General features: G+C 38.9%; 1 long non-coding RNA gene across 1 annotated transcript; it reads left to right on the plus strand.

The window, feature by feature from the left end:
- The first annotated feature begins 7,992 nt into the window (after window positions 1-7,992).
- Window positions 7,993-8,483, plus strand: LOC141646061 (uncharacterized). Its single transcript, XR_012545312.1, has 3 exons — window positions 7,993-8,074; window positions 8,183-8,296; window positions 8,385-8,483. It is a non-coding gene; the product is annotated as an uncharacterized LOC141646061 (long non-coding RNA).
- The last annotated feature ends 16,989 nt before the right edge of the window (window positions 8,484-25,472 follow it).

Below are 25,472 nucleotides of genomic sequence, written 5' to 3' on the forward strand. Positions count from 1 at the left end.
CGACCAACAATGTCAGTCGATCGACTGACACGCGGGTTCAGTCCGTATCTACCCTATTGCCGCCTAGCCATAAATCGCCTACATCCTAGCACAAGCTATTTAGCTACTCATGGCGAAGGTAAAAACAACAATAAAACTTATGACTATTACGGAATTCATACTTAAGATAAATAACAACAACGATGAAGCGATAATTGGCTTGGGAATGCTAACTATCAATTCTATACTAATAATAAAAGCAATAAATAATAAACTGAATACTAGGGCAGAAGAGATACCGAAATTCAAGAGGAAAGATTAAGAACGAAAGAGCAGAAATTCCAATGCAAAAGTCGATATATCAAACCCTAATTACTCGGAAAATAATCTAAAACTATTGTGATCTGAAACTTAATGTATTCTCTGATATTAACTAGATGCCTATTCGATATGCTGCTGTTACGTTATATAGGAACTAACGCAACAACTTATCCCAAAACCTAAAACTTCACGGGCTTTCTAAATCTCGTCTGGAATCGAAGTCTGGTCGATCGACTACTCAGGATGGTCGATCGACTGAATGTCAGCAAACAGTAGCTTCTGGGATCCGATAGGTGGTCGATCGACTGATGATACTGGTCGATCGACCGGATTAGCTGCTACTCGACTTCTTTAAACTCGTGGATTCGTCTTTCGGGCCTTGGATTGCGCACCAAGCTTGTTCCTTAAGCGGTTCCTTAACGTCATTTGCAATGCAGCTTACTCGGGGACGGATTCGGCTTGATTTCCCGCTAAATTCTCCACATTTCTGCAATAAAGTACAAAAGTACGAAAGTAGAGGAAAATAGAGAAATATGGGCATATATGGCACAGTTGAGCTCTGAAATGCGTGTAAAAAGAGATGTAAAACATCATATAAATGGCACGCATCAACAGGCAACTACAACGGCCCTTTAACAACGCTTATTCACGAAAATCATCAAAACACGTTGTAGAATTGATGCCGCAAATTTTACCAAACTTAATTACAACGGTTCTGTGTCGTTAACGTTGTTATTGGTTTTAACAACGGGTCATACTTTCAAAACCGTTGTTAATATAAAAACTAATAACAACAGTTACATTTTAACCGTTGTTAATAATTTGGCGCAAAATTAGTGAAAAGTAATTAAAACGGTTTGTTTAGAACCCGCTTTTAATACTTTTTAACAACGGTTGTAGACTCAAGAACCGTTGTTATTAATGTTATGAAAATCTTAAAAACAACAGTTTGCTTTATTCTGCTATACGCTACAAAACACAAACACAAGCTAATACTGCTACTATATCATCCTTCATTCCTCCCTGATCGTCTGTCTGTCTTCATCTCCGTCACTGTTGTCACCGTCTTCTCTCCCTCATCGTGCTTATCAATCAGGTATATATATGTTTCTTAGCAACGCTTATAGATATAGGATTTTTTGGGTTATTATCTAATTTGTTGATAATTTAGCTTAATTGCTTTCCTAAATTTTGTTTATTTGTTTGCTTATTATTGTATTTTCTGAATTAGTTGCCTATTATTACGAATGTAGAATAATGACTCGAACTTGGATGATTGATGCAAATATGAGTGACCGCACCTACAAGGATGGTTTAGCTGAATTTTATGAATTCGTTTCGAACAATTTGAAAGGTTCTTCTAGTATTGCATGTCCTTGTGAAAGATGTGGTAATATTAGCTATATGGATATTCCGGACGTTAAAATACACCTAGAAAAGTAGAGATTTAGTCGATCCTATACACGTTGGATTTTTCATGGGGAATCATTAGAGGAAGAGAATAATTCTGAAGAAGATGATGTTGAGGTACACGAAAGGCTAACTGATGATCCTGAGTTTGCCGAGTTTTTTGAGTTGGAAGAGTTGGAAGTAGAGAAGTTGAATGTTGGGTCTATAGATAATGAAGAGAATGATGATGAGTCGATTGCTTTTGAAGATGTAGGTGATGACACTAGTAATTGGGATAACCTTAACAACATGTATGAGAAGTTGTGTGAGTCTGAAGCACCTCTGTATCCTGGTTGTAAGTTCACAAAAATGTCGGTTGTGGTGAAGTTGTATAATATCAAGGGGGCTAATGGGGTGAGTGACACGTGTTTCACTAGTTTTTTAGCCTTGATAAAGGAGTTGCTTCCTGATGGTAATGTTCTACCTGTTAAGACATATGAGGCGAAAAAACTAATAAGAGGAGTGGGCATGAAATATGAGAAAATACATGCATGTCCAAATGATTGCATATTGTATCGGAAATTATATCAAAACTTAATCAATTGCCCTAAATGTTTGTTGTGGCGTTATAAGGATAAGGAAGGGATCCCGGCTAAGGTGTTGTGGTATTTTCCATTGATACCAAGAGTCATAAGGATTTATGTGAATCCCAATGATTCAAAAATGTTAACTTGGCATGAAACAGGAAGAATAAATGATGGAAAGCTAAGACACCCGGCAGATGGTATGCAATGGACATCGTTCGACGCTAAGTATCCCTAGTTCGGCAATGAACCTAGAAACTTACATCTAGCGCTGTCCACTGATGGAATGAACCCACACGGAAACATGAGTAGCCAACATAGTACTTGGCCAGTAGTGTTGGCTATTTATAACTTACCTCCATATGTGTGCATGAAAAGAAAGTATTTGATGTTGTCAGTGTTAATTTCCGGCCCTAAACAACCTGGAAATGATATAGATGTATATTTGGAACCTCTTCTAGATGATTTGCGATTGTTGTGGGATAGTGGGATAGAAGTATTTGATGCATATAAGAACGAAACTTTCAATTTGAGAGCGATGTTATTGTGTACAATAACTGACTATCCAGCTTATGGCGACCTTTCTGGGCACACAGTTCATGGGAAAGAGGCTTGTCCATTGTGTAGGGAGGATATCGAGTCTGAATACTTGAAGTCTTCTCGTAAGTATGTGTATATGGGAAATAGGAGGTTCTTGTATCATGACCATTGTTATCGCAAGATGCAGAAAGCATTCAATGGAAGACAAGAACTTCGTCAACCTCCTAGAATTTTGAGTGGGCATGAAGTTTATCAGAAAGTAAAGCATATTGAGATAGATTATGGGAAGAAGAGCGGCTCTAAATTGTCTACTCGTGGGTATAAGAAAAGATCCATATTTTTTGATAAACTTCCATATTGGCCGACTGGAGGTCGAGGCATTGCCTCGATTTCATGCACATTGAGAAAAATGTCTGTGATAATATTATCAATACCCTTCTGAATGTTCCTGGTAAAACAAAGGATAACGCCGCATCTAGGGAAGATATAAAAATGATGGGTATTAGGCTAGAGTTGGCACCACAGAAGAGAGGTAATCGTACATTTTTACCGCCAAAGCCAGACTTATACCCTTTCACGGAATGAGAAAAAAGAGTTATGTGCATGCTTGAATGGAATTAAAGTGCCACATGGTTATTCGTCGAACATCAAAAGCCTAGTGTCGATGCAAGACCTAAAACTCACCGGGTTAAAGTCACATGATTGTCACACTTTGATGCAACAATTACTACCTGTGGCTATTCGTTCCATTTTACCTGAAAAGGTAAGATATGCTATAACTAGATTTTGTCTCTTCTTCCAGTCCATATGCGAGAAAGTCATCGATCCCGATGACGCGGATTCATTGCAGGACCTCGTTGTAACCTCTCTTTGTCAGTTTGAAATGTATTTTCCACCCTCTTTCTTCACTATCATGATTCATCTGACCATTCACTTGGTTAGGGAGATTTTGTACCTTGGGCCCGTGTACTTGAGATACCAGTATCCTTTTGAAAGATTGATGAAAGTCTACAAGGACTATACATCTAATCCGTATCGTCCGGAAGGTTGTATTGCTGAACGCGCTATTTTAGACGAAGCTCTTTCATATTGTTACGCTCATCTCTCCCCTGAGGAGTTGATTGGCGTTCCTAAGAATCGTCATAGTGACTGGATGACCGGAAAAGGTATTCGGGGCCGGGTTGAAAAAATTGTGACACGTGAAATGTTGCATTTAGCACACATGTATGTGCTAAACAACGAAGATAAGGTGCAACCTTATATTCAACAACACAAAGATGAGCTCAAATACGATCACCCAAACAAGACCGAGAAGTGGATTGCGAACGAGCATACGAAGACGTTTGCAGAGTGGTTTAGGAATATTGTCTTAGAGTGTACGGATCAAACTAGTGATGACATCTCTCCTAGGTTACTACATCTTGGTTTAGGTCCAAATGCCAGGGTCACCTTTTACAACAGTTTTGCCATTAGTGGATATACTTTTTACACCCGCGAGCAAGATGAGTTGAGCACAATGCAAAATAGTGGTGTGAGTTATGAATTTGAGGCAATGCACTTGGCTACTTCAAAAGATAAAAAGCCTATTTGGGGAAAATGCCTTTATTATGGTGTTATTCAAGAAATATTAGTACTAGATTACATTGATTTCACAATGCCTTTGTTTCGATGTAACTGGGTTGATAACAACATCCATTGTGTCCGAAAGGATAAGATGGGATTTACGTTGGTCAATCTGGGTAAGGTTGGCAATAATAAGGATGATCCTTTCATAATAGCATCCCAAGCTGAACAAGTGTTCTATGTCACCGATCCTATGGATAAGAAGTGGTCATTGTCTTGTCTATAAGGAGTAGAAGGAGTAGTCCATCCGATAATGGTGATGATGATCAGGATGTCGTTTTTGAGGGAATGGATCACTCTACCACTGTATCTTATTTCGACGATGTTGACACTGATCATGAGGACACTGAAAGCATCTATATGCGTGATGACCATGGTGAAGGTATTTGGGTTAACGAAGAAACTATGACATCCAAGAAACGTCCCCGATCCTGAGATAATTCATCAGGACACAGTGATATGGACGACCAACATTTTGAGTCATTTTCAGACCAATAATTTGATGGTTTAATTTATTGGTAAATCAATAATGGTCATTGTTAAATAAAAATTCCCAAATTTGCATGGCATGGTAAATCCTGTAGCTTAGATATGAAGTATGCATGCATGCTGGTGTTGTCTTATTTTCTTGATCTTATTATTAGATGTGGATCTTTGGTGTTGAATTTCTTTGAATAATGTTGCAAAGATATGGTGCTTCGATGTTACAAAGTATGTATTGTTACAGTTTGGACCTGTAATGGAATTACTGATAATTTAAAAAAAAAAAAAAAAGGTTCAACAATAACAACGGTTATATTTAAATTACCCGTTGTTAATACTTTCAACAACGGTTATAGTTACATTACCCGTTGTTATTACTTTCAACAACGGTTGTAGTACCCCTTCCCGTTGTCATTGATTTTTTTGACATATTTCATTTTGGCGCAAATTTGATGAAAATATATTACAACGGGTATATTTTAACCGTTGTAATAAAGTTTTGACAACGGTTGACTTTTATTGACCCGTTGTTATTAACATATAACAACGGTTTTGCTTTTAGAACCCGTTGTCAATAGTTTGTCTTAATAAAAAACTAATTTACAAACACATACAGCATACCATACACAAACACACACAACACCAGTTCAACCGTTGGTATCCTGAGTTTATTCTTCTCTCTTCCTCGCTTTCTACATTCTCGTCGTCGGCCGTCGCCCAGTTTCCGACGCCCAGATTCCGTTGCCTTCCCTTATCATCCTGCTCGTTCTCTTTATCATCATCATCATCAGGTATGTTCACTTTAGCTTTGTGTTTCGTCATTAGGGTTTTAAGACGATCATCTTTTTTCTTTTTCATGCATCTGTTTTTTTTTCGTCTTCTTTGTTATCTTTATCATCCCGCATCATCTACTTCACTCCTCTTATTAGGGTTTAGGATTTTAGAAGCTCAATGATGCGTACATATTATATAGACTTTTACGGTCTCTTTTGGCACGCATTTCTATGTATTTGAGTGATATTATGTCGCTTTATACCCCGAATAGGCTACTTTGTGCTTTTATTGCTATTTTGCATATTTGTAGCGGAAACCAACCTTTTGTGGCCTCGAGATAGTATCTCTGGAAGATGGACAGAAAAGAGGACGAAGGACTCATGCATGGGGAAGCGTGAAGACGAAAGTTAACCAAATTAAGCAAGTCAGGACTACTACGGAAGCTGAGAAGTGACTGAAGATCTCGATCGACCACATTTGGCTGTCGATCGAGAACACAGAGGAACACAAGCCCTCGATCGAGTTGTCCTGTGCTCGATCGAACTATCAAGCCCTCGATCGAGTTGCCCTGTGCTCGATCGAGAGCCTTAACCTCTCGATCGAGAGGTTCTCCTTTACGTGGGCTATTAAAGCCCGTAGGTTAATAAAACTACTCGTGAAGTTTTGTTATAAAAACAAAAAGACGAGTTACTAGGTTAACATCTTTGACCTATCATTCATTTTCCCATATACATTTTTACTGCGTTTACTGTTCACTGCTTGGAATTTTACGATCTAGGATTTGGTTGTTCTTTACGCCGGATTTGCTATTATAGTATAATTCTTTCCCTTAATCTCTTCTCTTGTTTATGTTTTATATTTGCTCTTTTAGTTTCATTATTAATTTCGGCCCTAATCTCGTTATTGCTTTATACTATTGTCACATCATGTTTTCCGTTAGCATTTCGTTATTAGTTGTGTTAGTTAATATAACTAGCATGCGTAGCTAATTTCTTTATATGCCGGGATGAGGGAAACCGTGTTAGAAGCATGTTAGGACGACTACTAAGGTAGTTATGCGGTAGGAACCAGACCTAAGCAATTTATTTGTAGATCGGTTAAATGAGTGCACGCAGGAGACCGTCTGTTTAGTTAACCCCCGACCTGGATCGAAAGATTGGAAGGGTAGACTTGCTTAGTTCTGATAATTGACTCCTATGAGGGCGAAAGTCAAGTAGGATGACCTTAGGGCGACTTTAGACCGAAAGGTATAGTCGGGTTTGAGACCGAAAGGAGATAACCTAGCCCTTCCTACTAATAAACTTGCCGACCTAGTTATCCCGATAGTGCTTAGAACACGGCGTACCGAAATCCTGGCATATCTCTCTTTATCTGATAGTTTATTTACATTTCTCCCTATTTTCTCTTTATACCCTTATTTTCTCTTCCCCTTAAACTTTAGTAGTTAGAACATCAAATTCAAAACCCCCAGTTTGTGACCGACAGATTAAACTACAGTTAATAGAAAAGCCTCTCTGTGGATTCGACCCGACTTCCCTAGCTATTTATAGTATAGGCTTGTTGACATTTATTTTTGGTGTTGAACGACACACATCACTCAATCTGTTGTTTTAAATTTTCATTCCTATTAGGGTTTAGGGTTTTAGATAATACTCTGCATGTAAGTTGTTAAGTTGTTCATTTCCTATTTCATTCATATTTGGGTTTTAGGATTATCATGGGTGAAAAACGGAAAAGAAGTCAAAAGAATAATAAGCCTGGTGAGAGGGGTGCTACGAAGTGCCCGAGAGCCCTTGCAGCTATAGCCGCTAAACAACCGATGGAAATAACATGGAGCTCGAAGGGTTTCCCTACTGGTCCAAATGCGGGTTTTTTATCCAGTTGGATTGGATGTTGCACAAGACAGTTTGTGCCTATCCATTTAGATGATGTTAGAACTTTGAATCCAAAATTGGCGGAGTTATACTTGGCTCGTGTAAAGGAAGCCTTTATTATACCCGATGAAAGCCATGATAAGTATTTAATGCATAAGGCAGCGGATGTCCACAGGCAGTGGAGGTGTGACGTTGCTAGGGATTGGTTGTATGTGGACAAGGCAACGGGGGAGATGCGTAAGAGCCCACCGGCAAACAAGTGTCCCACCATCAGTGAGGAACAATGAGATCTTTTCAAAGAGATGAGAACTACTCAGAAGTTTCAGGTTAAATATCCTCGCCTTTTAACGATTTACCTATCATTTTTTTAATTAATGAGTCCTTTATATAATCTTTTTATATAATTATTTGAAGGCTGTTAGCAGAAGAAATCGTGCTAACATTTCATGCAAGAAGGGGAAATGGTATGGTTCTCGAGGCGGTTACAGAAAGATAGAAGAGAACCTCGTAAGTAGCATGCATTATTCCCCGGCCTGTGAGACTATTTTTTTAATCACACTTGGACTTGCATTGATACACATTTACATGTATAAATGTTACCATGTTAATGTGTAGGTGGCAAAGGGAGTGACCAACTTGGATCGGCATGTAACTTATAAAGAAGGGCACACGCCTAAAGGATCCCGGTCGTCGCGTGACAAATATGATGAGGAAGTGTTGGCCAACATAGTAAGCATTATTTTATTAAGACGAGTTCATTACTAACTTTATTATTTTAGTCACAAATATAATATGAAGTTTATTTAATATATTATAGGACAACGTATTGAAAGAGGTAGAAGAAGGGAAATTCACTCCCAGTGGTCGTAATGACGTTCTTGCTAGAGCGATCGGCCGACCCGAACATCCAGGTCGTTTGAGGGGCGTCCCGTTACAGGTTGGAGTAACGAAATATTATGGGACAACTGCCCCGATAAAGAAGAAAAGGAAGACTAAGTCTGAGAAGGCTGACATGGTACCATTTATTCTATTATTTTCATTTAAGTTCAATTCACATGTTATTGTTGGGATAAAAATTGCTGAAACATTACATTCTAATTGGCACGCAGCTTCAGTTAATGGCATCTGTACTACTAAAGTTGAATGCTGGAGGTGATACCCGTCGTTGTGAGTACCAAAAATAATATTTATAAAACCTATTAAAACTAACAAAAGCTAGTGGTAACAGGGTCGAACCACAGAGAGGCAGATGTAACTATTAGTTGTCTAATTTCAGTCTAAGGTAACAGTATGTGAGGATTGAGTTGATTTGGTCTATAGCTAAAACAATAAAAGTAAAATAAACTAAACAGTAGATAAAATCAAGGATTAAAAGGGTGCAAGGATGGTCGGTTCACTATAGTTTCGGCGGCAGCAAACTAGGTAGGTCTAAAACAATCACGTGAGACGGGAAAATAAGAGGTCCTTTCGGTCCACTCTCACAGGTAGCATCTTTCGATCTCGCTACAGGTCCCTAATACCACTAATACTGACTTTCGTCCTGGAAAATGACTGAAAGGTCTAAATTAATCTATCTTTCGATCTAATTAATCTAGTCGTCTTAATTAAGCAGGCTATCTCCCTTCCCTATCTTTCGATCTTTATTGGGTCGGTCAAATCCTACGTATTCAACTAGTCGCGTGCACTCGATTCGTCAAACACAATAATTAAAACAATTAAAACGAAACAATCTCAGCGTGGCCAGTCGATCGACCAGGGAACCCAGTCGATCGACCGGCATGCGATTTCAGGCCATGTTAATTCTAATGTCGCCTAACCTACAGTTCCCCTACATCCTAGCACAATTAATTTAGCTACTCATAGTAGGAATGATAACAACAATGAAATTAACGAAATTAACTACTGAATTCATGCTTAAATTAACGGAATAAAAGGGTAGCATAAAACGATAATTATGGCTTCGGGAAACTAACTAACAATTCTATACTATGAATGATAAAGTAATGAAACTGAAAATAGGCAGAGGAATACCGGATGAAATTGCAGAAGAAAGATCCGAAAACCGAATGGTATTGAATACCCAACAATATTAAGAACCCTAATGAATTAACATAGCTAATGAAAACTGAATGTATAAAATTCTGGATGTATTAAAAACTGGATGTTTGTATCTGTAAACTACGTTACGTTATAAAGGAAAAGTACGCAACTCTTCTCCCTAAACCTAGAACACATTGGGTTTTCTACTCCTCGTTCTATTGATTCACGTCATAGTAGCGGCTTGGTCGATCGACCAAAAGCAGCGGTCGATCGACCGCTCTATGCTGAACAGTAGTTCCTGGAAGTCGTGCGTTGGTCGATCGACTAAAGGAGCCAGTCGATCGACTGCTTTAGCTGATACTTGACTTCTAATTCTCGTGGATTTGTCTTTCGGGCCTCGAAATGCTCACCAAGCTCGTTCCTTGAGTAAATATTTCATGTCAAATGCAATGCAAGATACTCGGGGACGAATTTAGCTCAATAGCTACTCATTTCCGCATAAATCTACAATATTACATAAAAATACGAAAGTAGATGAAATGGGGCAAATAGTAGCCTTAAACCACATAAATGAGCTCTGAAATGCGTGTAAAATAGGGTGTAAAACATCATATAATTGACACGCATCAAACTTCCCCAAACCAAACCCTTGCTTGTCCCCAAGCAAGAACTAGAGTCGATCTATAGGAACGAGTTCAATCTCAGAGCGAAATGCAATTGAATAGCCTAAACCAATTTAATGCAAAATTAACAATCAATCAGTAACGTGAATCATGCAAACGAGTTATGGAGTCGTTTAAAACTGCTGAACCGTCAACTATGGAGACTCATCAAATTGGACTCTCACGGGTCGCTCAAATCACTCAAATAAGCACAAGGTGAATTTGTGTAAAAGATAGAAAGAATTCATTTTGTTAGTGACACTCACCTAACTACGACCTATAAGAACATTGCCTGCAGTATAATATGAAAGTAACCTCTACAACCGTACATATGTATTCCAACCGAACAAATGACCATGACACATGCCGAGGTATATATGGGATATGTGAGGAAATGGGCAGGAAAGGCAAAACCTTTATGGGAATGTGAGGGTACAGGTGATCAAGCTAGTACCGTAACAAAACCATATTACAATATCCACTTCTTGCTCAAACTTCAATCGACACGGTGCTATAGCAAGCACAAAACTCACAATCTCCGAAATAACCAACTCCCCATAAGGTACAAATGAAACATGGGAGCAAAAATCGCCATTTAATAAAGACTTGAATCATGCGAATTGATTTTTCTTTTTCTCTTCTCGGGCGGCGGTCGATCGACCATAATTGGCAGTCGATCGACTGCCTCTACAGTACAGCACTCTTTTTTCTTTTTTTCGAATCATTTTTCTTCTTTTCTTTTTTTTTTCTTTCTTTGTTTCCTTCTTTCAATTTCCCAACATCATCTCAAAATGAGCATAGCTACCAAAAACGAAGTAACAATCCCAGAACATAAACTACTACCTTGACAAGGGCAGGCTAAATGTAGGATGCAGTTAACGGGACAAAAAGGCTATTTTTGGCAGTGTGGAGCTTATGGGTAAAATGAGAAAAGGGGACCTCTACCACATGTGTCAACTAACCACAAACCGAATGCATACAGGTATTAAGCAGATTAAGTTCATATTTATGCACATTTATGTAACATGTCTCATAAGGAGTACTACTCACAATCCTAGATAACCCAGTCATAGATGTCACCAGTTATAGGCTCTAATCCTCAGAAAATATGATGTAGTTTGCCAAAAATCAAAGTCAAGTCTAAGGTCCAGCAAAATAATTTAACGAAAACTCGTAGATATGCATATATGATTCTACTAATAACATGTCAATTAGCAAGGCTTAGGCAAAAACAGATGCAAATGTAATGTCATCATTGAAATACTACCATTCCGACTCAACCTATATGCTAAAATAAACGTGAAATTTTTTGAAATTTTAAAATTTTTCAATTTTTTTTTTGAATTTTTGTGTATATAAAGGAATTAAACAACAATGCAAACTTAAATGTAAACGTGAATGCAAAAACATATGAAATGCAACGCAAAACCCTTCCCCAAACCAAATCGCATAATGTCCCCATTGTGCAAAATCATGTAATGAAGAAAAGGAAAACGGGAATTTGCGAGAAAATTAAGTAAAGGACATGAAGTAAGGCTTAGAAACTCACAAGACTTTAAGCGCAGCAAAAGAAAACCTCCCCAAACCAGCATGAGCTAGGAGGTTTCAGTAGCCATTAGTGCTACCAATAGGTACCTGAAAAGACAACAATACCACGCATAAAACGAGAAAACAAAATTGGGACGGTAAAATTATGTGCAAAAAAAAATGAAAAATAGAAGAAATCAGAAATTAAGCAGAGAAAAAAGTGAAGGGAATACTCCCTTGACTCCGCAAATCGATCAAACTCAGCAGGGGAATGAACGAAAACAGGTACAGCAGCTCTGGGTGGTCGATCGACCACATCACCCAGTCGATCGACCAAGGTGAACAGCAATAAAAGCTTCTGGAAATCGCGGCTCAGTCGATCGACCATAGGAGGCAGTCGATCGACTGGCTGACCTGCTGTAACTTTCTAATCTCGTCTAATTAGCTCAATAACTTGAGCTATCAAGGTCTATAAACCTGCAAATGCACATAATAACGCGCCCAAAATTGCGCAAAACCCAAAGTAACCGACTAAAGTATTTAAAATCCTAAGCAACCGAAATAAAATGCGAAGTCTCGCGCACACAAAAGCAATAAATAAAAAGGTTCAATGAAAGCAAATAAAATGTATAGTTTGTGAAAAAGTCTCAATCAACTAATAGTTGATCAAGAACGGCCATGGAATGGCCCACTTGACTGGCGTCTGGCTATAAGAGGTAGCCTCAACAGTGCTCAGCTTCTCAGCTGCACTTGTCTCAGCAGAACTCAACGGATCAACATGTCGGACATCTTCCCATTCAATAACCTCTTCGGACTCGTCGGAATCCAGATCAGACTCCGTTGCTTTGACTGGCTCATCTTCGGGCTCCTCATCCGTGCCATAGCTAAGGCATCCTAGACTGCCTCTTTGAATGATTGGCTCCTTCACAGCTGGAGCAACATGTGGCTCTTCCTTCCCCAAACCAGCTCCTGCAATATCTAAAACAGAAGAATTTTCCTCCACTTTGCTCCCAATCTGGGGCGGAGGTGTCACAACAGGAGTAGGGGTAGAGATAGGCATATCAGGAAGCACAAAATAAGATTTCTTTTCAGAAACCGTATTACAAGTTACGGGCCGCATGGGATCTTTCTTCCTGGCCGTATGGGCAAATACAATGGAGTGCTTCCCTACCTTAAAGGTCAAAGTACCCGAACCAACATCAATAACTGCACCAGCAGTGTGCAGGAATGATCTACCTAGTATGATAGGTATGTGGGCATCTTCGGGCATATCGAGCACCACGAAGTCAACAGGGAAGAAAAACTTCCTTATTTGCACGGGGATGTCCTCTAAGACTCCTATTGGCTGGACCGCAGAGCGATCAGCCATCTGTACTGTCATGTTGGTCACTGCGAACCTAGTCAATTTGAGCTTCCTAGCAAGATTCAAGGGCATTACACTAATACTGGCTCCTAGGTCACATAAGGCTTTCTCAATAAGAAAGGTGCCAATATTACATGGGACTGAGAAACTACCCGGGTCTTCTAGCTTAAGGGGTGCAGTATGGCTCAAATAAGAACATGACTCCTCAGTTAGTGCGACAGTATGCACAGTTTCAAGTGACTTCTTTTTAGATAAGAGTTGTTTCATGAATTTCGTGTAAGCAGGCACTTGATTGACTAATTCGAGGAAAGGAACTTGCACATTTAAACTACGAATAACCTTTTCAAACTTATTAAATGATACTTGTTCCTTTGTCGGCACTAATCTCTCCGGGTAGGGGGCTGAAAGTAGCAACTTAGCCCTCTCCTCTAAATCTCTTATGCCAACATCGGTGGACTTAGGCTGGAAGTCCATAACCTTCTCCTTGTTGTAGCTTGTCCCTTCTTCAGACCGTCTCAAATGTGAACCATTAATCGATAAAGGGTCGTACTTTGGAACCGGAACGAACCCATCAGCAGTCGGGTCTGTCCTCAATATTTTCGGGGCAATAGTACCCCGAAACAAGTGGTCCCTCAAGTTATCGGACATCGGAAGACGAAAAGAATCACCGTCAGCAGCAATTTCAGTCGATCGACCAGGTTGGTCAGTTGATCGACTGACTTCAACAGGACCAGAAGCTACTGTTTGTCGTACTTCAGTCGATCGACCGGGTATGTCAGTCGATCGACTGACATACCTGCTGATCATCTTTTTCTTGTTTTTATTCGCCACTGCCTTCTTCTTGCTTCGTTCCGCCTCATCCTTTTCAGTGACGTCCTCAACCATAATGGGACCATCAAGGGTAGACCCACTCCTCAAGGTAATGGCATTAAGGGTCTCATTTTGATCAGTTTGAGTCGGTAGATGTCCCGAAGCTCGAGTTGTATACTTGCTAGCCAATTGGGCAATTTGGCTCTCCAACATCTTCATCCCGGCCTCTCTAGCCTGGGATTCCTTCAGCAAAAAATTCTTTAACTCATTGAAATCAGAACCTTGGGTTTGTTGCTGCTGCTGTGGGACATACGGAGGCTCTTGGAACTGTTGTTGCTTATGAGGGGGCGCATAGTTCTAATGCTGCTGTTGCTGTGGAGGTTGAGTCGGATTCAAGACATTTTGGCTACTCCACCTCAAGTTTGGGTGGACATTCGGCTCATAGTATGTGTTTGTCTGCCTATAATGTTGAAAGGCAGCGCAAGACTCGAAGGGACTAGGACAATTATCTGAAACATGTCCCTCAACTCCACATCTTTTTGGCACGAAAGGGGCCTCGAAACAAAGACATTTACATGGTAAATCCCTCCTTTGGAAGCTCCTCCCAACTCATACTTGTCAAATCTCGCCGTGAGAGCTTCTAATGCAGCTACAGAAGGAATTCAGCAGCTCTCCTTTGATTTCCCCGGGAATTCCCATACTCAGCTTTGTGAGTGGCCAAGTCATCTATGATCTTCCACCCCTTAGTCTCCCCCGTGTTCTCCTGGAATCTGCCATTAGCTGACGCATCCAGGATAGCCCTCTGATCTTCATAGAGCCCATTGTAGAACTGATTGCATAGGCTCCATTTCTCAAACCCATGATGCGGAATGGTTCGCACCAGCTTCTTGAAACGGACCCATGCCTCATGAAAATTCTCATCAGGCCCCTGTTTAAATCTCGTGATTTGAGCTCTAATAGCATTCGTCTTCGAGGCAGAAAAGTACTTCTTGTAGAATGCCAAGGCCAAAGAATTCCAATCGGTGATCCCATTAGCAGCTCGGTCCGGATCTCTCCGTACCACTCCCTTGCAAAGATCGCGGAGTGAGAATATAAGCATAGTCTCCTTTATCCGGTCCCGGGTCACACCGGTCGGCGGGGTATAGAGCAAAGCAATAATCAATAAATATCTCCATATGCTTGGCCGCATCTTCATTTGCAGCTCCCCGAATTGGTTCCTCTCAACCAAGTTGATATAAGAAGGCTTCGGTTCGAATTTCCTATCGCCTCCGTAATTCGAACCCCTTGTATAGATTTGCAAATTTGTCGGCTCGAGTGACTTGCTATAGTTGCTTCTTCAGCCATGACTGGAAGTTCGGAGATGTGATCGCATCGGTGAAGAAGTGGAAATGGGTGATGAAGGTGGATCCTCCTCGTATAGCTCGTTCTCGTAGTAACTAGACAGAGTACTCAGCTCTTCCTCTGTCGGCAATATCCTAGATGATCGTCTCAACTCACGCAAGGTCTTCTCAATCTCAGGATTGAAAGGTACTAATTCACCACCCTGTGACCTGCACATAAGAAGAAACTACAAAAAGAATATAAGAATAGTTTAAGGAACGAATGTCCCTTAAACTAAGAAACATACTAAAATAAAACAACTAAAAATTAGAACAATTGCCTCCCCGGCAACGGCGCCAAAATTTGATACCCGTCGTTGTGAGTACCAAAAATAATATTTATAAAACCTATTAAAACTAACAAAAGCTAGTGGTAACAGGGTCGAACCACAGAGAGGCAGATATAATTATTAGTTGTCTAATTTCAGTCTAAGGTAACAGTATGTGGGGATTGAGTTGATTTGGTCTATAGCTAAAACAATAAAAGTAAAATAAACTAAACAGTAGATAAAATCAAGGATTAAAAGGGTGCAAGGATGGTCGGTTCACTATAGTTTCGGCGGCAGCAAACTAGGTAGGTCTAAAACAATCACGTGAGACGGGAAAATAAGAGGTCCTTTCGGTCCACTCTCACAGGTAGCATCTTTCGATCTCGCTACAGGTCCCTAATACCACTAATACTGACTTTCGTCCTGAAAAATGACTGAAAGGTCTAAATTAATCTATCTTTCGATCTAATTAATCTACTCGTCTTAATTAAGCAGGATATCTCCCTTCCCTATCTTTCGATCTTTATTGGGTCGGTCAAATCCTAGGTATTCAACTAGTCGCGTGCACTCGATTCGTCAAACACAACAATTAAAACAATTAAAACGAAACAATCTCAGCGTGGCCAGTCGATCGACCAGGGAACCCAATCGATTGACCGGCATGCGATTTCAGGCCATGTTAATTCTAATGCCGCCTAACCTACAGTTCCCCTACATCCTAGCACAATTAATTTAGCTACTCATAGTAGGAATGATAACAACAATGAAATTAACGAAATTAACTACTGAATTCATGCTTAAATTAACGGAATAAAAGGGTAGCATAAAACGATAATTATGGCTTCGGGAAACTAACTAACAATTTTATACTATGAACGATAAAGTAATGAAACTGAAAATAGGCAGAGGAATACCGGATGAAATTGCAGAAGAAAGATCCGAAAACCGAATGGTATTGAATACCCAACAATATTAAGAACCCTAATGAATTAACAAAGCTAATGAAAACTGAATGTATAAAATTCTGGATGTATTAAAAACTGGATGTTTGTATCTGTAAACTAGGTTACGTTATAAAGGAAAAGTACGCAACTCTTCTCCCTAAACCTAGAACACATTGGGCTTTCTACTCCTCGTTCTATTGATTCACGTTATAGTAGCGGCTTGGTCGATCGACCATAGGCAGCGGTCGATCGACCGCTCTATGCTGAACAGTAGTTCCTGGAAGTCGTGCGTTGGTCGATCGACTAAGGGAGCCAGTCGATCGACTGCTTGAGCTGATACTTGACTTCTAATTCTCGTGGATTTGTCTTTCGGGCCTCGAAATGCGCACCAAGCTCGTTTCTTGAGTAAATATTTCATGTCAAATGCAATGCAAGATACTCGGAGACGGATTTAGCTCAATATCTACTCATTTCCGCATAAATCTGCAATATTACATAAAAATACGAAAGTAGACGAAATGGGGCAAATAGTAGCCTTAAACCACATAAATGAGCTCTGAAATGCGTGTAAAATAGGGTGTAAAACATCATATAATTGACACGCATCAGGAGGCAAGCTTTCCGAAGAAGAAGTGAAGATGATAGAGGATGTCATTTACAAAGGGGGTAATAAGGTACAACAGATTGGTCAAGAGGCCGCTACTACCTTGGCAATACATGAGAAGGAAGTAACGGTCTACGAGAATCAGAAAGATCAGGTACCTAATGCTTCTGAAGCTGTAACAACTAAAGCCGATCAGGTACCACCTAATACTTCCTTATTTTTCTTTTCTTTTTTTTTGGGTAAGATCAGGGGGTGTGTTCCCTGCCAACTCTAATACTATAACTTCTGACATCGTGCCATTGGTTAATTTTATTAGGTAAATAATGGGTCTGAAAAGGAGATGCAACTTGAGAAGACGGCTGATGGAAAATAGCATACATCCCCTTCAAGTCAGTTCCCTGTTTTCAGTAAGGTATGCATACATGAAATGTTTAATTAGTTAAATTTATATGAATTCTATTAAATTTTGGGATATAATAATGTATGTGTATATTCAGGCCGTAAACAAGAGGGTAGTAGTTATTTTTGCTGACCCTAAATTCGAAAATCCAAATGTGCGTGTTGGCTGGGGTCTCGTAGAAATGCACACCAAATCAGGCGCGGTAACTGTAGTAGTTCATGGCGAAAAACTTTTGCCGAATCATAGAAAAGTAGAGATAACTACAGTCTTTCCAGGCCATGAAAACTTTCAACTGCCTGTCCCAGTTCGTGACGACATTACCATTCTGGGAGATGCGGTTGGGAGTTTCATCCAATGGCCTGAAACTCACATCTACTTGGCTCGGTCGTCTCCGCCTCAAAGAACTTAAAGCGAGTTGGGGTTAGAAGAAATACCTTTATATATATGTTACATTTTTAATTGTTGAATGTTTTTATATGTTAAATTTATTTGTTATTTTTTTTTGTAGGGAACAAAAAAGCGAGCTTTGGCGGATAAGCCTAATGTCCGGGGACTTGATGAGGTATTTAATTAACTTCTCCATTTTTATGAAAACCTCCCTTTAATTTTTTTTGTTTATGTATTTCTAAAAAGCATGGAAATTTTTTGTATGTAGGGAACAGAAAAGCCGGCTAAGGCGGATAAGCCTAAGTCCCCGGACATGCCAACTACCTCGTCCAGACAACAACTTGATGAGGTATTTAATTAACTTCTCCATTTTTATGAAAACCTCCCTTTAATTTTTTTTGTTTCTGTATTTCTAAAAAGCATGGAAATTTTTTGTATGTAGGGAATAGAAAACCCGGCTAAGGCGGATAAGCCTAAGTCTCCGGACATGCCAACTACCTCGTCCAGACAACAACTTGATGAGGTATTTAATTAACTTCTCCATTTTTATAAAAACCTCGCTCCCTTATATTTTGTCTGTATTTCTAAAAAGCATGCATGGTAATTTTGTGTAGGGGACAAAAAAGACTGATAAGCCTAAGTCCCCAGTCATACCTGCTACTACTACCTCATCATTGAAAGAGCAGGTTGATGAGGTATTTAGTTAAGTACGCATTTATTTTTATTACTCCAACTAGGATATGTTACCTTTGGATTTTTTATTATTTTAATTATCTACATGTGTAGGCTGGTGGTAGTAGCACAAAATCAAAGAATCATTATTTCCCAGACCTGAAAGAAGTTAGGAGTTTAAACTCCAAAAAATATACTGGGAAGGATTACATGCAAAAAGTAAGAACGGTGACGATGAGGAAACTGCATGAGGAGGCTTGCCGTCGCATAGCCACCGAGCAATTGATAATTATTCCGCTCGAGGAGGATATTCTAGGGGTTGAGCGAGAAGAACTTATGTCATGGGATATGCTAGCCATTTGGGCTGGCCTAGACCAAATTGATGTCCAACACCTATTTGTTTGGATGAAGTAAGTTTCTTAATAAATAATTTCATATTCTAATATTCTGACTACTAGATAGTGTTTTAATTAAATACCGGAATTAATACCGTAATAATGTAGGATATTGAAATTGAGAGTGATCCCCGAGAAGAAGATTCCAGTTGATCAATACGGATTCCTGTGCCCCTATGTTTTATCTTTATTTTATCTGGAATTCTCGTTCGAAGATCGGGTAGATTATATTGCTCAGCAATTGGCGACAACCAAGAAGCTGATTTTTGCCGCTTATAATGAAAAAGGGTAATAAACAAATTAATATTACGTTTCCCCCTACAATTGCATTTTCATAACTAATATATGTACTTGTTAAAAATGATGATGTTTCTTGATGTAGGACTCATTGGGTGCTAGCAACCATCATGCCGACAAAGAAGAAAGTTTTTTGTTTGGACTCTTTACATAATCCACCAAGCGAGACTTTTAAGCGCTTGATTAATAAGTAAGTTTATAATACTGATTTATTTATAACAACATTAAGTTTCAATTTTTATTTATAGCAAAAAGCTCATTTTTGTCCCTAAAAAAAATGAGTGTTTTTTTTTTAAAAAAAAGGGCCTTTTAGAAGAGAAGACCTAACGAGCAGGATCAACCCACTAAAGATTCTGATGATGGCCCTGATTTTATTACGATAACAGGGGTACGTGCTCAAATACAATACATTAAGTGCAAAAATCTGTGTTTAATACTAATACAATACCTAAAGTTCAAGATTCTGATGTGAGCCTTCTCTCGTCTGTTTGTTTTTATGTAATAATAGGCCCCTCGCCAGCCGGATAGCATACAATGTGGATACTACGTTTGTCGGTTCATGTTAGAGATTATTAGGCGAAGATATATCCTTATTCCAGAAAAGGTTAGTAATTTAATAATGTGTTTATTACTTTTTTTTAAATTAGAGCTGATGTTGTCTTGCTTGCTGCTATACCATGATGTTGCTATGCAGTATTTGATGTTGTTACAATAATGTCTTGTCTTTAATTTGTTTTTTCCGCAGTATGTAATCAACCCGTCACCAGAGATTCAGCAGTACTCAAGTGTAGATATAGACGAGGTAAGGGACATGTTGGGCAAATACGTCTTAGAAAATAGAAATGCATGATACTCAGAGTTTAGATCAGTTTATTAGTAAATTTTTTGTTGAAGTTAGGGAATGCTGATTAGTTCATGTAAATTTAACTCCTTGTAAGTATATATATATATATATATATATATATATATATATATATATATATATATATATATATATATATATATATATATATATATGATCTTCTTTGTTGTGGTTGAATTGAATCTATTGAGTTCGATGAACCCAACCGTGATTTATCTTTGTCTTTGGTATATGGTCTTTCTTGATATATGCAGGTTTTTGAATGGCATGAAACAAATTTAATTTTTTAAAACATTAGGAGTTCGTAATAAAAACGGTTACTAAAAAAAACCGTTGTCAAGACCTTTAACAACGGTTACTAAAATAAAACCCGTTGTGAATACCTTTCACAAATACCGCGCATAATATTCAACAACAGTTTTTAAACGAAGAACCGTTGTTAAAAGTCTTCACATTTTTGGAGGGAAAGTTACAACAACGGGTTATAGACTAAGAACCGTTGTTACTACAAATTTCAACAACGGGTATGTAGCATATACCTGTTGTTACTACAAATTTCAATTTTGGAGGGAAAGTTACAACCACGGTTATACATATGACAACCGTTGTTATATTATTCCCACCAAATTTTTGAAACACTTTCCACAACGGCTTACACGCAACAACAACGGCTTTTAACCGTGATTAATACTTTAGACAACGGATTAAGTAAATAACCTAACCGTTGTAAATACCTTATACAACGGCCGCTTTAACAACGTCCGCTTTTTGTTTTTACAACGGTTTTTTCCCGTTGTTATAGCCTGTATCTGTAGTAGTGTCGGTGGCGTAAGAATGCTTTCGACCGGATCTTTTTAGATCGGTCGGTGTCGTCTCGGCAAGGGTCTCGAAACGATGCGAGAGATGTTCGGAGTCGCCACCAAGCATTTGTGGGATGCTTGGAACCCGTTCGAATCCACTTTATACCTCGGTCAAACGAAGCACAAAGCAGGGATTGACATAGGTACTAAAGATAAGGAATCGTCCCTCTTTAGCATCCTATCTCTAGAATGACTCTCGTACGCCCTAGATAAGGTCGTCCACTATCCAAAGTTTCTGAGTAAGAGGTGAAGGTACGTATTGGGAAGCCCTTTAATCAGACACCCAATCCCGTCCGCGGTAGCGGCCTCTACTGATCGATCTTGGTTGGTTAAATGCAAAAATTGATAAAACTGTTTAAATGCATGAATGCGCATCCAATAGTTTAAACCTAACATGTGAGCTTTCTAAGTCGGTTTGTTTAATCCAAGTATCAAGTATAAGATGTCGAGTTGGATTTAACGTTGATTTGCATGCAAGACGGAAATTAAACATCCATTTACCGAATTAGGTTTATGGTGCATAACGTGATCCATTTCTCTTAGTAAGGCATTTTGCAAATATAATGTTGAATGGGTAGATTCGTCGTCTGATCCGTCCTATATTCGGGTTAACCGAAGTCAGGATCGTCTTGGACAAATGCTGGAAGGGGAACAGACCCTGCATCAGGCAGCCATAAGAGGCGCGAGCCTGTTGGCAATGCAAAGGGGCTTCCCCTGGTTTGAAAATAGAAAAATAAGTGGCCTATTTAGGCGCGGGTTAACAGACGATGGAAAACGCCTTCTGACCATTGAAAAGGGTTTTTAAAATATATTGAAAAATGGGTGTTAAAACCCGTCTTGATTTGAAAAGGCCGCTTAGGCCGCTTTTGTGTTGATTTGAAGAATGAGACTTGAATAATAGTCGTTGTTTTGACAATATTCCATGTCGGGTTCAACTTTGCAAGCTTGACATGAATAGTTTTGAAAATGGTTATGAACTAATTGTTTTAAGTTCATTTGTATATAATTAGTCAACATTCATCATCGTACTCGGGTTGAAATTCGATATGGTATGTAGAACCAAGGATGACTTTGTATTGGTGACTAATACATTTGCTTTGAAAATATAAAGGAATGATAAAGGCTTTAAAATACCCTTCAAAATGTAAGGAAATGAAATAAAAGGTTTTAAAATACCTTTTAAAATGTAATTAACCAAATATTATCACCGAAACACGGATTAAACCGTCATGGTATTAGGAACCAAGGGTGAAAAATATTTTATGATTAAAAATTTATCATGAAAAATGATAGATTTGAAAATATTTGAAATGGTAAAAACCGATTAAAAATATGAAATAAAAATGGAGGAGATGAAGAGAGCAAACACGGTTTGGATTTAGGTTGGGCAGCTGCTTTAGGCGCGAGCCTGTATGCTACGTAAGTAGCCTCTGCCTCAACCAAAAATCCGGTTTTGGCTCATTCTTCCCATGTTTTGGACCATTTTATGCATGATTTAGCATGTTATAGTCATGAAACAAATGAAAACGTGATAAAAGGAGATTTTTACACCCTCATACTTATATGCTTGGCTTATGGCGAGAAATCGACGTAAGTGTATCAACTCGTTTGATCGGAAAACTCGGTTTAAAACCGTTTTAGTAAGTAAAAAGAGTGTTTTGTTAAGTTTAGTGATGTTGTAGTGGTCGAGATGGTCGGTCAAGTGATTTAATGCACAATAACGGTACCAAACAAATTGTGTAATGCTTGTGTTTACGATCGGTAGGTCGTAAACACGTGTCGATTTTGTGACTTAGGAAGTCGGATATAGAAGTTTAAGGGAGAAGGAGGGGGCGGAGTCTCGCGTAACCTTCAAATGGTGGCATTTGAGGGGTATTTATAGTAAAATGGGTGGTTGTGTGAGTTTTGAACGGCGTGGCCGCATGGGCTGCTCAAAGAGGCGCGAGCCATGTCGCACGTCTTCGAGGTGTCTTGTCACTATCACACTAGGAAATCATCATTTGTTCTGTCCTAGGATTTGGATGAACATGTTTGGTACTTGACTATGTAAGATTCCGGGAAATCTTAACATAGAAGCATTTGAATGGTTTTGTTTTTGTGTTTGACTCGGTTTGACTCGTTGTTAGAGTCGGGATTTGAATTTTGAGTCGGTTTTTGGTCTGGCGTCGATTTTGACTCTAGTTAGTGTCATTGCGATCCCGTAGTCATGCATTAAACATTCCAGGTACTTTTGAAAAGTTTTGAAATGTTTTATTTTCAAAATCGTTAAGTTTTCCGACGTAAAGTTGTACACAAATTGTCGATCAAACGCTGCGATTCCTAAGCATGTTGTAGTCCGATAATCATCGGGTGGTTGTTGGAGAATTGACAGATACTGGGTATCTACAAACATAAGTACTTTGCGGCGGGGCTTGATCATAAGCATTCTGACTCATTTCAGGGAAGAAGTTAGAATATGGAGTACCTTGCCTGAAAGATTGGAAGGCATGAACTTGCTCAATGGTACTCATACACTTGGCCGCAATGTGGCCATCTATCCCACATCTCTCGCAGGACACCTCTTGTTGAACCATATGAACCGTCTCTTTCTTTCCCAAAGACTGAGTAGTCTTCAACTCGGCTATTTGAGTAAGTATAGTCTCCAATTGTGCCGCAACCGCATTATCTGAACCGCTTCCTCTGGGATTACCATACTCAACAGTGTGAGTAGCTATCTAATCAATGATCTTCCAACCGTTACCGTCATTAGTGTTATCTTGGAATCTCCCATTGGCAGCTAAATCAAGTAAGGCTCTATGATCATCATACAACCCGTTGTAAAACTGATTGCAAAAGAACCAAATTTCGAAACCAAGGTGAGGGTCGGACCGCACTAATCTTTTGAACCGTATCCAAGCTTCATTAAAATCCTCAGCAGGACCTTGTTTAAAAGTTGTAATCAGACTTCTCAATGCATTAGTCTTCTGTGGAGGAAAATATCTCTTGTATAATGCAAGAGCCAATGAAGTCCAGTTGGTAATTACGTCGGTCTCCATGTCTAAAACCCTTAACCACTCAGCCGCATCATCTTTCAAAGAAAAGGAAAGAGAGTTTGTTTCACCTGATCTTGAGTTACTCCAGCTGTTAAAGGGATAGAACAACAATAAGTGACAAACTTCTCCACATGCCTTGCAGGGTCCTCTCCAACTTTTCCTCCAAATAAATTCCACTCAACTAGGATTATGTAGGAAGGCTTGATCTCAAAAGTCCCTTTATCAGTGGTAGGGAGCTTGAAGCCTTTAGGAATAGAAGCAACTGTGGGTTCAGAGTGACTTTCTAATGTATGCATCTTTGGTGTTGTAGGAGTAATTGGCGCAGAAATAAGAGACTCCTCTTCAAAGGATGAATCTTCTGCAAAAGTATACCACTCGTAGTCAAGTGTACTCAAGCCTTCCACTTGACTTACTTCTCTTTGAAATTTTCGTCTGTACCGAAAAGTCTTTTCTGGCTCGGGATCAAGGTATAATCTCTAACATGTTTGACCTGGGCATACACGAAATCAACAAGAAAAGATAAAACTGTCTCAAGGAACTAAAGTTCCCTGAAACAAAAGACAAACTAAATTAAAAACAAACAGAAAATTGTTGCCTCCCCGACAACGGTGCCAAATTTGATAAGGTTGTTTTTAGTCGTTTGCCTTAATCAAAATAAATCCTAACTTAGTACTAACAAAATAGCTAGGGTTAAGTCAGGATCGAATCCACAGAGAGGCGGTGATTATCTAGTTTGTTTATATTTAAATCCGTCTTAAAGGTAACAAGTTATGAGGTTTTGATTGGTTTGATTTCTAACAACTGAAAGCAAATTAAATAAAGATGGATATCAATAATATTAAGAGAATCTAGGGATCGGGTTCACTGGCTCGTCATCAAAGGGTAAGATTTAATTCATTAATTGGGCAATTTATATTGTTGAAAGTCATATGATCGGTCGATCCTAATATGTCTTTTTAGATCTAACTTAACATGAAGTCGCTATTATTAGGTCGGTCTATTTCAATTATCGTGGCCTATACTGGTATTAACCCTGTCGGTGATAATCCTAGTTTATGCGATACTAATTAATCAATTCTGATCAGTAATCAACTAACTGGATGTAAAACAATAATTGAACAACAATAGAAAGCAGTTTAACAATCTTCATAATAACCCCTTTTCTAACAACCTGGATTCCCCTTCACCCTAGATGATAAGTTTAGCTACTCATGCTAATTATAATAACAACATTAACAATAATAGAAGGCATAATTAAGAACATGAAAGATGAACAAGCAATTGAAATTACAATTATTGAAAGATTAGAAGAATGTCGTAAAGTAGCAATGTTTCGATCTGGAAGAAAGAACAATAAATATAAAACTAAGTATTTTGGAGAGTTTTTTAGAGTAGCTATACT

Source organism: Silene latifolia, chromosome 3, assembly GCF_048544455.1.
Source record: "Silene latifolia isolate original U9 population chromosome 3, ASM4854445v1, whole genome shotgun sequence".
NCBI classification, from domain to species: Eukaryota; Viridiplantae; Streptophyta; class Magnoliopsida; order Caryophyllales; family Caryophyllaceae; genus Silene; species Silene latifolia.